A 17,561-nucleotide genomic window follows, 5' to 3' on the forward strand; every position below is an offset into this window, starting at 1 on the left:
AAGAGTTTGTAAAAAAGTTTTTTTATCATGTATTTGTATTAGTCAATCATCTGTGTACAATGCTCACAATAAAAAAAAATGTGTTATCATTAACACCACCAGATGAATGAAGAGGTTTAAATAATAAAGGTCGTGTCCCCATAGATGATAAACAGTTTGCAATACATCATATATCATCTTATCCGACTGTAGCATCTCATTACTGTAGAGCCGACACTCAAAAGAAATATTTAAGTAGTGAACTTAATGTAATGAAAATGTATTCTATGTATTTAGAAGCTTGCCTTACTGAATCTAGTATCAAACCTGTAAGTGTGCATTATTATAGGCATATTTTCAATACTGAATTCAACTTAGAGTTTTTTGCCCCAAAAAAGGATTTATGTGATTTATGTGAGGAGTTTAAAGTATTAAAAAATTCAAATAGACTAACTGAAGACAAAAAGCCGTTTTATGAAGACCATATAATAAAGAAACAAGAAATGAGAATTGAGAATGATGAGGATAGGAAAAATGAAGATCCAACGTTAGCTATTATTAGTTTTGATTTAGAAAATAATGTCTTAACCATTCCCAAGACTAATGTAGGGTCAGCATTTTATAAACGTAAATTAAATGTTTATAATATGACTGCTCATTTAAAAATGACAACACATACAAAAATTTATTGTGGATTGTGGCATGAAGGGATAGTAGGCCGTTCGGGAAATGATATGGCTAGCGCAGTACAAGCTATTCTTACTGAAATATGTGATCAAAATCCTATAATAAGTCATATTGTAACATGGTCTGACAGTTGCGTTCCACAAAACCGAAATTCAATCATGTCTACGGCCATGATAGGTTTTTTACTTAACAGACCTAATATAGAACATATAACAATGAAATTTTCTACCCCGGGCCACTCAGGAATCCAGTTAGTTGATAACGCCCATTCTCAAATAGAGAAATTCTTAAAAAAAATGGAAATTTGGTCTCCTTTAACATTATATTCAGCGTTATCTAAAGTGAATTTAAAAAATCCATTTGAATTGTTAATACTTGATAAACATTGTTTTAAAGATTATCACAAACTTGCAAAGTTGTTTAAATTCAACCATATTCCTTTTTTAAATGTTTCACAGTTAATGTTTAACCAAAATTCCCCAGATATTATTGGCTTTAAAACTACACATACAGTTTCATCTTTTGAATACAGAGATATAATTTTACCAAAATCACCTGATATTAATGTTTTACAAATACCAGCAGTTGCTACAAGTTTTAAATTGCTTTTAACAGAAGAAAAAAAAAAGATATCATGTCTCTGTTTAAATTTATGGAACAAACTGATATAGATTTTTATAATGAATTATTTCAGTAGGTAGGTAGGTAATTCATTATATTTTATTGTTAAGGATTTTTTATGTTAATTGTCTTAAGTTATAAAAGTTTTATATTTTTATTTATATAATCATAATTATTAAAATATTAATATTTCAAAATAAATGTTATGACCAAGGTAAGGTCAGTACTTTTTAGTGCACCAAAAAAAAAAAAATATGTTACTTGTTTTAGTTATCATTTTTTTTTTTTAATTTGTTAAAAAATGAATAAAGAGAACTTACTGTTAAATGTTAAAAATTAGTCCTACTTGCTTATTTTATTATTTGATTGCCTATTTCACAGACTTAGTACCAGTGGCGGATTTACGAGGGGGGGGGGGGTCCATGGGGTCTGGACCACCCACTCAGATACTGATATGTACATGTATAATTATATTATGCATAGGTACACAGTCTGCCTTGCAGTAGGTATACCGTATAACATAATAATATAATATGTATATTGTATATTTTTCAAATATAAGTAGGTTGATTAACTAGAATTTACTGAAATATTAATACATAATAATAATAATAATAATATTTGAGGACACTGCTTAGTACTTGAAAAAAGACTTACTAAATAATATTATCTTAGTAATATTAATTGTTAATAAATAATACCTACCACACGATTAGTAAACAGATTTTTTCTTGAATATAACTACTAAAATATTTACTTTATTTATTTTATCAAAGTTGGTACCACTTAAAATAATTTTTGGAGCAAATCAATTAATTTGGAATCAATATGTTCTATCGATAGAACGGAAGTTTGTTGATTTTTTGATGCCAAATATTTCAAAATCGCTTGGGCGAAAATACGATATTTTAATTATTGAATCTTAAAAACGCTCTACTGAACAATTTAGATATTGTCACATAGAACTCTTTGATTCCAAGCCCACGTAATAATAAATTTTCGTGTGTTGGTGAACTGGATCAGTACTTCGTCATTTAAAAAACATTCATAATATATCAAACCAACAAGAAAGTAATAAAACACAAAGGTGCGTATTGTATAATATGTCAGAATTAACACACATAGTAATAATAATAACAGCGAGCAATATTACCTATAATATTATGATAATTTTAATATTTAACAATTTTTTAGTAGTTTAATTCCTACATTAGTTTTAGTATGCTATAGTTACATCATTAAAATTTTTAATATATATATATTATATGTAAATCTAGTTTAGTACCCACGCAATCTTTCACATTTTTTTCCTGAAACGTATGTACTTTTTTGCGCTGAAAATAATGGTGCAATCAGAATTATTTATTTTATTTACAATATTATGATTTATGATAATTTTATTTTAAAATAGTGAAGAAAGCAATGAAAATATTAATGAACAATCAAATGTCCACAATTTAGAATTATGTGATACTCAGATTAGCACTTTAACTTCTACTTCATCTTCTAGAGTTCCATCTCGAAAACGACGTCGTCGTAATAATTTAACAAGTGAAAGAAATGATACACCACCTTGCATTCCTGAAAGAACTGAAATTATTCATCAAGCCGTGGCTAAAATGGTGGCTTTAAATCAATTGCCTATATCGTTCTGTTCTAGTGCTGGATTTCATTACTTCATGTCCATCGTAGAACCAAATTACAAGGCAATTAAGGAAGAGGCATTAAAAAAGAGGCTTTATGCACTAAAAACTGATATAAAAAAAAAAGTAAAAGAAAAATTGCGTTCTTCTCAAAGTGTATCGTGTACTTCTGATTGTTGGTCATCGTTGTTACAACAGTCATACATAACTATAGGTGCACATATTATTGATACACAGTGGTGTCCAATATCATTTACACTCACTACTCATGAGTTACACGAACGACACACAGCAGAAAATCCTACCCAGCAACTGGAGAACACTTTCAACGAATGGGAAATAGATAAAAAAGTAGTAGCAGTAGTAACAGATAATGCTAAAAATATTGTAAATGCCGTCACATCATTAAGTTATATTCCTGAAGTTTGTAGTAGTACATGTGCAGCTCATTCATTGCAACTTTGTATCAATAATTCTTTAAAAACAGATACGATAACTGAAATAATTCAAAAATGTTCTAAATTAGTTGGTCATTTCAAACACTCCAATGTAGCAATGAATGAATTACATAAAAAACAAGAACAATTAGGCTATCCCAAAAGTGCATTGCTTCAATATTGTAAAACACGGTGGAATTCAATTTATACAATGTTGGATCGTCTTTTTATAAATAGAAGTGTGATATTGTCTGTATTAACCGATAGAAGTATAACTACATCAGAAATATGTAGAAAATTGGAGATTACAGAAAATCAATGGTGTTTAATAGAAACTTTGATATGTTTACTGAAACCATTTTACGTTCTTACAACAGTTCTTTGTAAAGAAAATCATTCTCCCGTGTCTATGGTGAGACCTTTGCTTTACAAAGTTATAGAAAATCATTTAAAATCACGAGATGACGACAATATAATTATTAAAGACTTCAGAAAAACAGTTGTAAATTAATTAATAAAGCGGTTTAATCTTCAATTTGAAATTACTAATATAATTTCTGTAAGTCATATTTCAAGTTTTTTAGATCCTAGGTATAAGGATCTGGAACATGAACCGATTCATGTTAGAGAAGAAATTCGTAATCATGTTAAAAATGTATTGAATAATATTGTTGTTCATCAGCAACAGCCGCAACAACATACATCGATCGGTAATAGTGATCTCAAATTTTTATATTGTCATGATAGTCTTCCTGAGAATGAAATATATGATCAGTTTCAAGGCTACCTAGCAGAAACACAGTTAAGATTTGACTTTGATCCATTCGAGTGGTGGAAAACACGGGAACATAAATATCCAGTTATAACGAAGTTGGCATTAAAATATCTTACAATACCGGCAACATCAGTCAGTTCGGAAAGATGTTTTTCTACAGCAGGTAATATAGTTAGCAAAAAGAAGCTGTTTGCTGTCGGAAAATGTTAATATGTTGATTTTTATTTATCAAAATAGAAAACTATTAGAATGAAAATTATTATGTTTATTTTTACAAATTATTGTTATTCAATTTCACATAACATGTAGTATTTATAGGTATAATATTCTAATTATAATTTATAACACAAATACATACACATGGATATCTGTTTATCTGTTAGGATTTATTAAACTATAACATATATATTATACTATACGAGTAAATTATGCACGTGAAAAAATTGAGCTTATTGTCCAAAATTAATAAATAAATAAAATTTAAAACATGATTTAATAACAAAATTCACGGACTCGCGTGATAACTTCACGGATTCACGTGTATTTAAATTCATAAATGCACGTGAATTTATTTCACGTGATTGCGTACATGAATTTTAATTTCACGTGTATCCGTGAATTTAACTACACGTGAAATAGAGACCTCTAGTTATAATACGCTATCGTTACGCTATTTCGTAAAAAATTAAAATTCAAACGCACTTAAAAAGTTAATTTAACTTTCCGCTAAAATTTTTTTTTATAAAGTTTAACAAACATATTATGAGAAATCTCGTATACAATTTTCAAATCTGATATTTAAAAAGAATTTTTTTTAAGGATTTCTAGCACAAAGCAGTAAAGCACAATATATTTTGTCAAAATTCGAAATTCAAATGATCATACAAAATTATTACAGATTTACGCTCAAATTATTTTTTTATTTCTACTATTAAAAACATACGAGGAACCTAGACTTGTATTATATTTTCAATATTTTTGACAGAGCAAAAATTTTGTGATTATCACTAATAGAAAAAAAACTAATAGTATGCAATTGAAAATTTTATTAGCCCATAAATAGTTCAACATAAGTCATAATATTTTGAAAATTATTAAGTGTATAAAAATACCAATTTAAACATTCAGTGAATATTTTATGTATTTTGTTTTTTATTTTAGAGTTATAGATATACCAAAAACCAAAATTGATTTTGTCGAATTTTACATAAAAATTCCCGTTTTTCCTTAATTTGTTTTCGTTATTTCCGGCGGTTTTGAAATCTACTGGAAATTGTAAAACTTGTCGTCCTGAAAGCACCTACTAAATTCACTTTCTCACCGGAAAATATACTGAAGAAAATCGAAATATTATTTTAACTATTTATCGTGTACACACACACACAAAAATTTTTTTTAAAAAACACATAATATTATCATTGTAAAATCAATACATTATTCGTGACTATCCTCTTAGAATCTTAAAATTAATCCTATACAATAATTAAGTAATAAATATATAGTTACACTTGATGACAGAATGCCGATCAAATGAAGAAGAAAGAGAAAAACTAGATATATCAACCAACTTATACGAATCAATCGGATCCGACTGTCAACCCGAAAAAATCATGTCATTCCTCAGGATAACCAAAATAGATAAATACATTTAATTAGAATAAATATAGTTTTAAGAATAGTATAATGTAAATTATGTATAAAGCTAATGGCCCATGTCGCCGAAGCTATAAAGATCAATAAAAAAAAAATATATAGTTGGTTTATTTTGTAACTTAAATAGGTTAAACTTACTGTCGAACTTCAAATGTCGGTGTTAAAAATGACAAAGCATCATAATAACAATATTTCGCTTTTTTTGATGCTTGAGAACCTGATCTATCGTACTTGGTATGTTCTTTTCTGAATGCATCACGTAAACTTTTCCACTTTTTTTGGAGTTCTTTAACTAAAACAATATTGGGAAAAATATTTTTAATTAAAATTGTAAGCTGCAATATCTGTTGCAAATTTCAATGTTATGTTAATACATAATATAATGCACATTATATATATATTTGTTATACTTGTAAATCTTAATATTACAGTATATTAAGTATCATATCAAATATGTCTTTAAAATATGATTCATTAAATGTTTAGGTTAAAACTTTAGCATTGATTGGAGGATCATCTTTCAAAGAGTCGGTCAGGCGCATCTTAAGAAAATTGATAACTGATAATTATGCTAAATCATTTAGTTATACTGGGCATAAGAACAATAAACTACCATTTAACAAAACTATTTTGGCATCATTACTCACAATTAAATATGATCTTTTTAAATATAAATAACAAATTTATTATTTATTTACTTATTTTCAAAATACATAATTCAATTTAATCTGTAATTTTATTGATTGCTACTCAGCCCTTAAAATATCCAAATGTTCATTCCACACAAATAGTCTTAAATCAAATTAATCTAAATAAGAAATCAATGCTATAAAAACTAGCACCAATTATATTTCTTCAGCCAATAACACATAATATAAATTAAATAATAATATGTATAAATATATTATTTCATTACTGTGAACAAAATTAAATTATTATTAATTAATTTATATATTAATTTACTCAAATTAATAGTACAACATTAATAACTACAATTTCAACAATATGTTTATAAGAATTAGTTGAAGTTACTATAAAAAACCATATATAGCATGAATTATTAATTAAAATATAAATTTACAGTCAATTTCTTTAATGTTATTACCATACATCAATAAATGATTTTTAGATTGAATCCAAATTGCATTTTTTTTTAAATTTAAAAAAAATAGAACCTATTTAACAAACTCGAAGGTTCAATAAAATAAAATTGTGATATAGTAATTTAAACACACTTTCAAATTTCATACTTTGACACAATTTTAGGGATTGCGATTACTATTATTGGCATTAAAAATTCATGGTGATATTTTTTTCTTAATTTATTAAATAGTTATCATTAACATGTTGTAACATTATCAATTATTGGCAACGATGAATTTATAAAATGTATTTGTATCCTTAAAAATTTGATTCACAGTTGCTAGTTTTTGATTAATAGACCAATAATAATTTTGCAATTAGTTGCATATATTTTATCCTAAAATTTTACTGTATAGTTTATTTTTTTTTTGCATACTTCAAGAGTGCAGATTTTTACTTTTATATTACTGGAATATTTTTTACTTTACTTGAGGATATATTAGTGTTATGTTAATATCAAATGATTTTTGTTCACTGCAGCAGTGACAACAAGCTAATACCTTATAATTAATCAATAAATAATATGATAGTGTCTGCTATTTATATAATAAGTATATTTATATAATATTTATATATTTATATAATAAGATCCTCTTCTATTCTACGCCCCTTTTGTACATTTTCCAAGCCCCTCCTATAAATGAAAATAAATTGATCATCTTTTTTATTGATCATCTATACTATGCATATACACTATACAGTTTGGTATTCATTTAATATATAATATGTTCTAATTATATAGTATGTAATTGTTTTAGAAGCTGTTCATTCATCTCACAATAATTCAGAAAAAACAATTAAAGAAATTGAATCTGTAGCAAGTATTTGGCTAACCAAAGCAGGGGAAAGAGCAAATAAGACTATCGTTTTAAATGTTAATATTAATTAATTTAAACATAAAAATGTGTTCTTACTACTATTTAATATTAACTATTTTTTTTTTTTTTACACAGAATATAAAATATATGAGTGTTTCAAAGTTGATTTTGGTTTAATTTTTTTTTAGTAAGATAGTCTTAAATATTGCATTTAAATGCAAGATTTATAAATAATAAGTTAGTCCATATATATATATTGTATGCAAATATTATAAAAAAAATATAAAAATATATGTATATATATTGTATCTCTATATAATCTAAAATCAATTAATATATTCACAACCAATGGATATGAGTTTTATAATTAATAGAATATGATATTCATCATCAAGTAGTATTTTGGTAATAATGTATAGGAATAATTATGAGTTATTCATATATTATTTAATTTTAAATACCCAAAGAATATTCTATAAATAATTCAAATTACTATATGAATTCCTTTAAGACTATTTATAGTTGATTCAATAAGACCGAATATTCATGGACCATCTATAGTTGACTCATTTTGCAATTTTTTCCTAATATATGCATATTCATAGAAGATCTTTATGTGAATGAAGAATATTCTTTACATATTGCATATATTCTTAATGAATATTCTATTAATATTTTATTAACATCCACGTGTTACTTGGGGAGGGAGAGATTTGAAATGAAATGGTTGTCTAATGTATTTATTATTCTGTCATGTATAGGTTTCGACTTCCATAGTTCACGATTTATATTAAATAGAATAAGGACCCTTATTTAAATATTTAATAATAAACTTTTTTTATAACCAAACATCAGTTTATATTATTTCAGAACAAAAATGTATCAAAATAAATGTTTAAAATTAAATGTTACCACCACCTTTACCGTATTTCGTGATCAACGAACTCTGGCTACCTGCCCTCCTGTCACTGTGATCGATCAGTGTGTATCCAGCATTTCCCCTGTTGTACACATATTTCGCGTTTACAGTATTTTGTCAATACGTTATTAACTTCGTGATTATTTATTAGTTCAGTCTGCTATCAGATTATTTCAGCTAGCCTTCCTCTTATACGTGATTTTTATTAGTCATTACGTAAGTAGTTATTTAAGTTTTTTTTATTTATTATTTCGTTCGCGAGTATCTTATCCATTGTCAGTAAAAATGTGAGTATTTTGTTTTATATAATTATTCATAAAATATTTATGAATTATAATATTTTATCTTATTTTTAGATGCCAAATAATTCATCGCCTAGTACACCGAGGTATGGAGGAGATGAGTATAATAGACGTCTGGCCGGATTACCTCTGCAAGATTTCAGATCGTTACTCTCCAGTTTTCCTTCAACTCGACGCACATAATTTTATCGGATATGGTGAAATGGTAAGTTAATAATTTTAAAAATAAAATAAAATTAAATAAAATTAAAATAATAAAATAATAATAATTATTATTATTTTTATTATTATTTAGACTCAATCTGGTGATAGCGGGTATTCGACCAACCAAGACACGCAAGTGGAAAATCATGATTGGCATAGAGTGTTTTCACCTTCACCACCACCACGACTTTCGCAGATGGAGAATTGGGAACGATCTTTGTCGCCGGTTCATCCTGTTTTTCTGGAAGAAGCTTCACCCGATATGTTCCAGTCGCCGACACCGAGAGCATACGCACTGAGGGTGAGAAACGACCTTTTTGCAGCCATCGAATCTCAGTCAACAGTAAGTTTCGCCTAGTATGTTAGACCTTTCTCAGGTCAGAGCGTCTTCCGAACATAACATGTTAATTGTCGGTGAAATTATAAACACAACGCGACATTCTGGAGAGCAGCCGTTAGGAATGGATTGGTTTGATGACGGAAATGAAGAGGAGTTGAATCGTTATATGGATACATATGAAGATGATGAAGAACTTAACCGGCACATGGATGCATATGAAAGTTTTGGAGGGGGGAGAGTAATAACTGATTTATTTATTATTTTTAATATATATATATATATTTATTTATTTTAAAACCACGCATTCTATATTTTCATACTATATTAATATTTATAAATATATTGTTAGCTGGCTATGTTAGTAGTAAATTTTAAAGTAGCATATGGTCGCATTTCTTGGTATGTTAGCAACTATTCTTATAAGGCTTCTTCGAGTAGCCGACGGTGTAATATGTAGAGAGCCAATGGGGAGAAAATCTATTGTTGAAGACCACACACGTATCAAGTCTGGATAACATAACAACAATTTTTTTCCTAAGAAAAATGTTACCCAAAATAATTTGAAATCTTACTCGAATTACAGATTTATCATGGTCATTTTCTAAATAATATTTTAGTAATACTTGGCTTAAAATATTGCCACCACCACAAAACCTGTTTGAGATCACCGGGCGCTGCCTACCTTGCCTCGGCAAGTGCCTATGGTCGGTCAGTGTGCATCCATTACTTTGTCCTGGTGTACACGTATTTCACGTTCGCTGCCTTTGTGACTCTTAGTCTTTAAATCCGAGATTTTTCAAAGTGTTTAACATTATTTTTATTTAGCAAGTATAATATACCTGTTATATTTTTCTCACTTCTTACTTTAAAAATATATAACATGTTTATTTGTGGTAAGTGTCCTTCGTCTTTCAACCGTAAGTGTAATTTGACTAGGCACGAGAAAACGCATGATTCAGTCCGGCTCTCTTGCTCATCTTGCATTTAAACATTTTCCGACAAGTCTAACTTGTTACGCCATAAGAAAAACGTGCATGGTATGTACAGAACATTTAATATATGATAATTTTTTTCTGAAGTAAATTTATTTAGTTTCTAAATTTTTTTTCTTTATTATTATTATTTTTATTTCAGGTATTGCTCGTGTACCTACAGTTCAACGTAACGAGGTAGCTGTACCTCCACGCGACGGTGTAACCGTCATTCAATCAGTTCCATCGACCCAGCGTCAAAACATTCCGAACGGGTACATAGAGATTGGCCCACAACTATTTGTCCTCGACATTGCAGCTGGAGCGTCAAACAGTCACCAAGTCATACTAAATACTACTATTCCACCGGTACCAGCAAATGAGCAATGGTATGATAACTAGGGAGATGATATTTGTATGGAAGTTTCGGAACACGTTGAGAACGCTGGACTATGTGATGACCAAGGTAAGATTTATATTAATACTAGGTGTATATGGGGTAAAGGATAATTAGGTTTTTTTGTTTAGATTTTTATATAACTACGAAAGAGGGGAAGCGTGTGCATGTAGAAAATACGAAAACTGCTTTGAATTCTAAAAAGATTCGAATGCAGACAGTACAGGAGTTAGGATTCATAGAAATAAGTTCATCAAATAATAGAATAGTTGTGAACTATTTCGCTAAAAATTTAAAAAAAAATACAAGATTATATTACTTTTCTCTCGTCAATCAAATCAGATTTAATAAAATTACTAAAATCAGCTGTCAAAAAAAATCCGATAAAATTCAATTTAAAACTAGAGGGTACATATCACAGAGTCAACGTTGAAGACTCGTCGGAAAATAGATCTTTTAAGACATCGGCCAGGGCGATTTTTTTAGATTCGGACTTAGACGAGATAATTGAACAGGCGTACGTCAAGTTATTAGTCGAGGAAGAAATGTATGTCGCCCGCGGAAGCGGCTTCACGCTGCAATTCATCGACGGAATTATACTGACTGTATATAGGTATACGCCTATGGTTGGTGCGTCCTATTCAAGTCTTAACGAGTATACGGATAATAACGATAGGGACAGTAGTGAAGGTGAGAAAGAAAATGATAGTGGAGAAATTGAGGACGAAAATAATTTTAATATAATTAACCTACAGGATAATAGTGAAGCAGTGAATAATAATAATAGTGAGTGTGGAGACTTAGAAGGGGCTAACGAAGACGGTAGAAATTTAAATATAAATCAAATACAGAATAATGTAGATAATTTTGTGACGAAAACTGCTACGTCATATATTCCATTACCAAGTAGTATCCAAAATAAACGGGCGACTATCAATCCGCTGAACAACGATCAACTTTGTTTTAAATGGAGCATTCTGGCAAAACACGTCACTGGGGGCAATAAAGCACGTATAGGAAATAATTATTATCAACACGAAAACAAATATAACTTTACGGGTTTATCGTTCCCAACTCCATTAAGTGATGTAAAAATTTTTGAACATAACAACCATTTAACCAGTATAAATGTATATGGATTAGAAAGAAAATTTAATCCCATCTTAAAAACAGATTTGTATATTGTTTTTCCACTGAAAGTCGTCGATGAAGAAAAAGCTGATCATTTTGATCTGCTTTTTATTACGGAAAACGAAAAAGTACATTTTATTTTCATTAATAACTATTCCCGCCTTATTCGAGCTCAATCAACTGGACATAATGAGAAACGGTTGTTTTGTAAACGATGTTTTACTTCATTTGACGATAGAGTTTTAAAATATAGAAAAAATGGACGTGCTGGGCTTGAGGAGCACATGAAAATATGTGGGGGGCATAAACCAATTTTGCCCGTGATGCCTACGGCCGGATCAACTCTAGAATTTAAGTCTTTTGGGAATTCAATACGTTACCCAATCGTGATTTATGCTGATTTTGAGGCGTTGTTAGTAAAAACGAACGAGAAAAGAGGAGAAAAAACTATGGTAATACAGAAACATGAAGTCATGAGTTATGGTTTTGTAGTGAAAGCTAGCGAAGACGTTCCACCAGAGCTGATAGAAAAATATAATATCCCGACATCTCCAGTTATTTTCCGTGGAAGTGAGGTTAGCCAGGACGTGGGTAGGCATTTTGTAGAAGCAATTGTTGACGTGGGGCGGAGAATCGAGGATTTATTAAAGACCTGTGTATCCATGATCATAACTGAAGAAGAAGAAAAAACTCATCAAGAGTGTAAGGTGTGCAATTTATGTAAACGTGTTATAATAGGTAGGGAAAAAGTGAGAGACCACTGTCACTTGAGTGGTAAATTTAGACAGACGCTTTGTTCTAAATGCAATCTTGTCTTAATACAACCGAAATTTGTTCCGTGTTATTTTCATAACTTGAGCAACTACGACTCTAATTTTATTATTTCTAATCTCGCATACGATACTAAAACTATTACTGTTATTCCGAATAGTGAAGAGAAATTTATATCTTTTTCAAAATATTTAAGTAGTACTTTCACTATTCTGTTTATCGATACTATGAGGTTTATGGCGTCGAGCTTGGAAAGATTGGCTGAAAACCTTATAACACCAGGGCTTGAAAAATTCCGTGAGACTGCAAAACATTTTGTCGCCGGAGATATGGCACTCGTTTCTCGCAAGGGGGTATATCCTTATGACTATACTGATAGTTGGGTGAAACTAGATGAAAATAGATTACCTAGAAAAGAAGAATTTTATAGCATGCTTAAGGAAAGTGGGATTGAAGACGAAGAGTATGAGCATGCTGAGAAGGTTTGGAGACACTTTGGGTGTACTACACTCGGAGAATACTCAGATTTATACTTAAAATCGATGTGCTGCTACTATCTGACGTCTTTGAAAACTTTCGAGATGTGTGTATAAAAGCGTATTTAATCGACCCGGCATTTTATTACACAGCCCCAGGAATGTTTTTCGATTGCACGTTGAAAAAAACTGAGATTAAATTGGACCTTCTGTCGGATTATGAGATGGTCTTAATGATTGAAAAAGGTATAAAAAAAAGTTTAAAAATTTTGATATATAATTTTTTTTGAATTAAATAGGTATTCGCGGTGGACTGGTGCAGGCAAGCATGCGGTATACAAAAGCAAACAATGAGAAGGCTCCCGAATATGATGCAGAGAAAGAAAAATCGTGGTTGGTTTATCAAGATTGTAAGAAAAAAAAAGTATTAATATTTTTAAATAATAGACTAATAAACTTATCTTATTAAATATTCTTAGGTAATAATTTGTATGGTTATTCAATGAGTGAGTACATGCCCAGTGGAGGATTTGAATGGGTTAAAGCCTCACTTGATGGATTGAACGATTTGAATGACAACTCGCCTATAGGTCGGATTTATGAGGTGGATGTAGCTTATCCAAAAGAACTGCACGATCGGCATAATGATCTTCCATTTCTTCCGCAAAACACTATTCCTGCAGGTTCGAGAGCCCAAAAACTGATGGCTACACTAGAGCCCAAAAAATTTTATCATTCATTACAGGAACCTCCAGCAGTGCATAAAAAATGGATTAATAGTTGAAAAAGTAAAAAATATTGTATTTTTTATAAGCTGGAATATATTTTTGTCTTTACTATTATTATAGGTGCATAGAGTAGTTCAATTTAAACAGTCGAGGTGGTTAGCTGATTATATTTCACTAAATACCAAAATGAGAAAGGAAGCGAGAAATGACTTTGAAAAAGAATTTTATAAATTAATGAATAATGCAGTATTTGGTTTGTTACTTTTAAACTTTTTTTTGTAATTGAAATTGTATACTATTTATTATTTTGTAGGAAAGACGTTAGAAGCGATGAGAAAAAGGTTGAAAATGGAGATAGTGGCAAGTGATAGACGTCTTCAAAAACTTATTAATAAATCTACTTTCAAGCATTGTACTACATACAACGAGAATCTTTCTGCAGTCACGTTGGAAAATAAAATCATAGATTTTTGTAAACCGATATATATAGGTATATATTATATATATATATAAATAAATATTTTATAATAAAATTGACTTAAGTTGTCTTTTAGGTTTTGCTGTACTTGATATATCCAAATCATTAATGTATGATTATCATTATAATGTGATGCAGAAATATTATGCGGAAAAAATCCATCTTATGTATACTGATACGGGTAAATAAATATTTTATATGTTTTATGTTAAGCACTACATTTTTTTTTCAGACTCACTGGTCTATCATATATACACTGAAGATTTTTATGAGGACTTAATTAACAACCCCATCTTACTTGACTGGATGGATACTTCGAATCTTCCACAGGACCACCCTTGTTATATTCCCGACCGTAGGAAGGTACCAGGCTGCTTTTCGGATGAGACGAAGGGGGATATAGTGACGGAGTTTTGCGCACTCCGTGCCAAATCGTACGCTTTTAAAATTATGGGGGACGGGGGGAATAGTCCAAAAGAGGAGATTAGGGCCAAAGGTATAAGAAAACATGTCGTTGATAACCACATGTCATTCGAAGACCATAGGAAATGTCTTTTTGGTGAAGCCGGTTTAAACGTGTATAGAGAAAATATTTCTATACGGCCTTTCAACCACCAGTTGAGGACTCTTAAGACTCAAAAATTAACATATAATAGTTATGATGATAAGAGAATTCAAGAAGATAAAATACACACTTTAGCACATGGCCACTATCGTTTAGAGTGAGTAAAAATCAATAAATATATAATTTACTTTATTTTTTAGGGTTCCGTACTTCAAAAGAAAAAAACGGAACCCTTATAACATCACTTTGTTGTCCGTCCGTCCGTCCGTCTGTCAAGAGCGTTTTTCTCAGGAACGCGTGGAGGTATCAAACTGAAATTTGTATATGATACTCAGGTCTACTGTCCCTGGAAGCTGTAGAAAAATCAACCTTCTAAGCCAACGCAATCAAAAGATACAGCCATTTAGGCCGCAAATTTCCGCAAATTTTCGAAACTCGCACGGGAATCAAAACCTACAGGGTACTTCCCGTGAACTTAGAATCTTGAAATTTCGTACGAAGTCACGTCATATAGTACAGATATAGGAAAAATTACGAAAACCGTAAATTTTTAGTTTCATCATATAAAAAAAAAATATTTTTGAAAAATATTTTTGACAATTTTGAAAATTTCAAGTTACTACTCCTTATCTCATGAACGCGTTGAGGTATTAAATTAAAATTCATATTAAATACTTAAGTCTATAATACCTTTAAACTGTAACAAAATCAAACTTTTATGTCAACGCAATCGAAAGAAATAATAACAATTTAAGCCGCATATCGTCCGTCCGTCTGTCAAATTTTCGAAACTCGCACGGGAATCAAAACCTACAGGGTACTTCCTGTGAACTTAGAATCTTGAAGTTTCGTACGAAGTCACGTCTTATAGTACAGATATAGGAAAAATTACGAAAACCGTACATTTTTAGTTTCATCATATAAAAAAAAAATATTTTTGAAAAATATTTTTGACAATTTTGAAAATTTCAAAGTTACTACTCCTTATCTCATGAACGCGATGAGGTATTAAATTAAAATTCATACTAAATACTTAAGTCTATAATACCTTTAAACTGTAACAAAATCAAACTTTTATGTCAACGCAATCGAAAGAAATAATAACAATTTAAGCCGCATATTTTCAAACTCGCGACTACTTGCGAGGGAATTAAAACCTTCTCTGTAAACGATATTTGATGTTTATTGAAAAAATACAGCCGTGAAATCGTATCCAAGGATACTTCCAATTCTATTTAGCCAGCCTATACCTATAATAATAAGTAAATAATAAGTAATAATAAGTAAAACACCTTGTCCTTGTGTATGCGTAAATGCGTAGTATATTTTACGACTTCATTTTATTTCAATACACTTCGATACTTATAAAAAACCGTACATAAACTTTGTATGTGTACGTATACGAAGACGCTTATATTATTCAAAAATAATAAGTAAAACACCTTGTGTATGCGTAAACGTTTAAGACATATCACAACTTTACAGCATGTGCCGAATACTACAATAATAAATAAAACACTTGACTAATAAGTTTACGTATTTATTTACTATATATAATTTAACTTGGGAAAGCCTGTGTGCGTCGTCGATTATTGCGGCAAGCGTTATAATAGAATCATAAATGACACATGCGACCGTGTTATTTTAAAATCGAAATTAATAATATAATGTGTTACCGATAAGGTTTTGAGTATCCGAGACATATCTATATAATATCTGCTCGTCGTTCGGTTTATTTTCGGTCTGGTCGGCGGCGCGGCGGTGCACGGTGTCGGCAACGGTGCGCGGTGTCGGCGGCGGTGACACGGAAGGGGAAATTTAGGCGGCTACGGTATGGCCGTGGAGCGAGCAACAGCCGTGCGTCTTTCGCACGAGCGCCCAGATGCTGTTCGCACGTTTACCGAAATAAATAAAACTCCAAAACTTTACAAAAATATAATAATTATATTATTATATTATTATTATACTACTAAAAAAAATAAAAATAAAAAAAACTTTTACTTATATACCTACAGGTTTGTACGGAACCCTCGGTGCGCGAGTCCAACTCGCACTTGCCCGGTTTTTTTTCTTATATTATTTTAAAAATTGAATAGGGAAGCTGAAGAACTAGAGCGTGAACTTGAGCGAGTGGAATCAGAGATGTCAGCAATGATGGAGGATAGTGGATATTAAGTTTTATGATGATAATTGAATATATTATTTATGTATTATAAATATTTTGTTTGTATATTTTATTTTATTTTGTGGTATATTTGCTATGTATATTGAATTATTTTTTTATTTTTTAGTTCTACCTAATTAAATAACCTGTAAATAAAAATCTTTTGAATATTTAATACTTTGTAAATATCAAGTAAAAGCTATGTAAAAATATTTCTTAAAATATAATGTATTGTGTCTTAATCTAATTATTATATATTTAAGATAGGATATATTTTATAATTTACTTTTTATATAATTTGTTTTAAATATTGAAAAATATTTCTTAAAATATAATGTATTGTGTCTTAATCTAATTAT

The 17,561-nt window shown here is 29.8% G+C and overlaps 4 pseudogenes; all 4 read left to right on the top strand.

The window, feature by feature from the left end:
- Positions 1-257: 257 nt before the first annotated feature.
- On the top strand, positions 258-4,395 carry LOC149060249 (E3 SUMO-protein ligase ZBED1-like; annotated as a pseudogene).
- A 4,636-nt stretch (positions 4,396-9,031) lies between these two features.
- Positions 9,032-10,894, top strand: LOC149060250 (uncharacterized; annotated as a pseudogene).
- A 2,226-nt stretch (positions 10,895-13,120) lies between these two features.
- LOC149060251 (uncharacterized) lies at positions 13,121-14,051 on the top strand (annotated as a pseudogene).
- A 530-nt stretch (positions 14,052-14,581) lies between these two features.
- On the top strand, positions 14,582-17,281 carry LOC149060252 (uncharacterized; annotated as a pseudogene).
- The last annotated feature ends 280 nt before the right edge of the window (positions 17,282-17,561 follow it).

The sequence above is a fragment of the Diuraphis noxia genome, unplaced genomic scaffold (assembly GCF_037042655.1).
Source record: "Diuraphis noxia isolate RWA-SAM2 unplaced genomic scaffold, SU_Dnox_SAM2 contig0001, whole genome shotgun sequence".
NCBI classification, from domain to species: Eukaryota; Metazoa; Arthropoda; class Insecta; order Hemiptera; family Aphididae; genus Diuraphis; species Diuraphis noxia.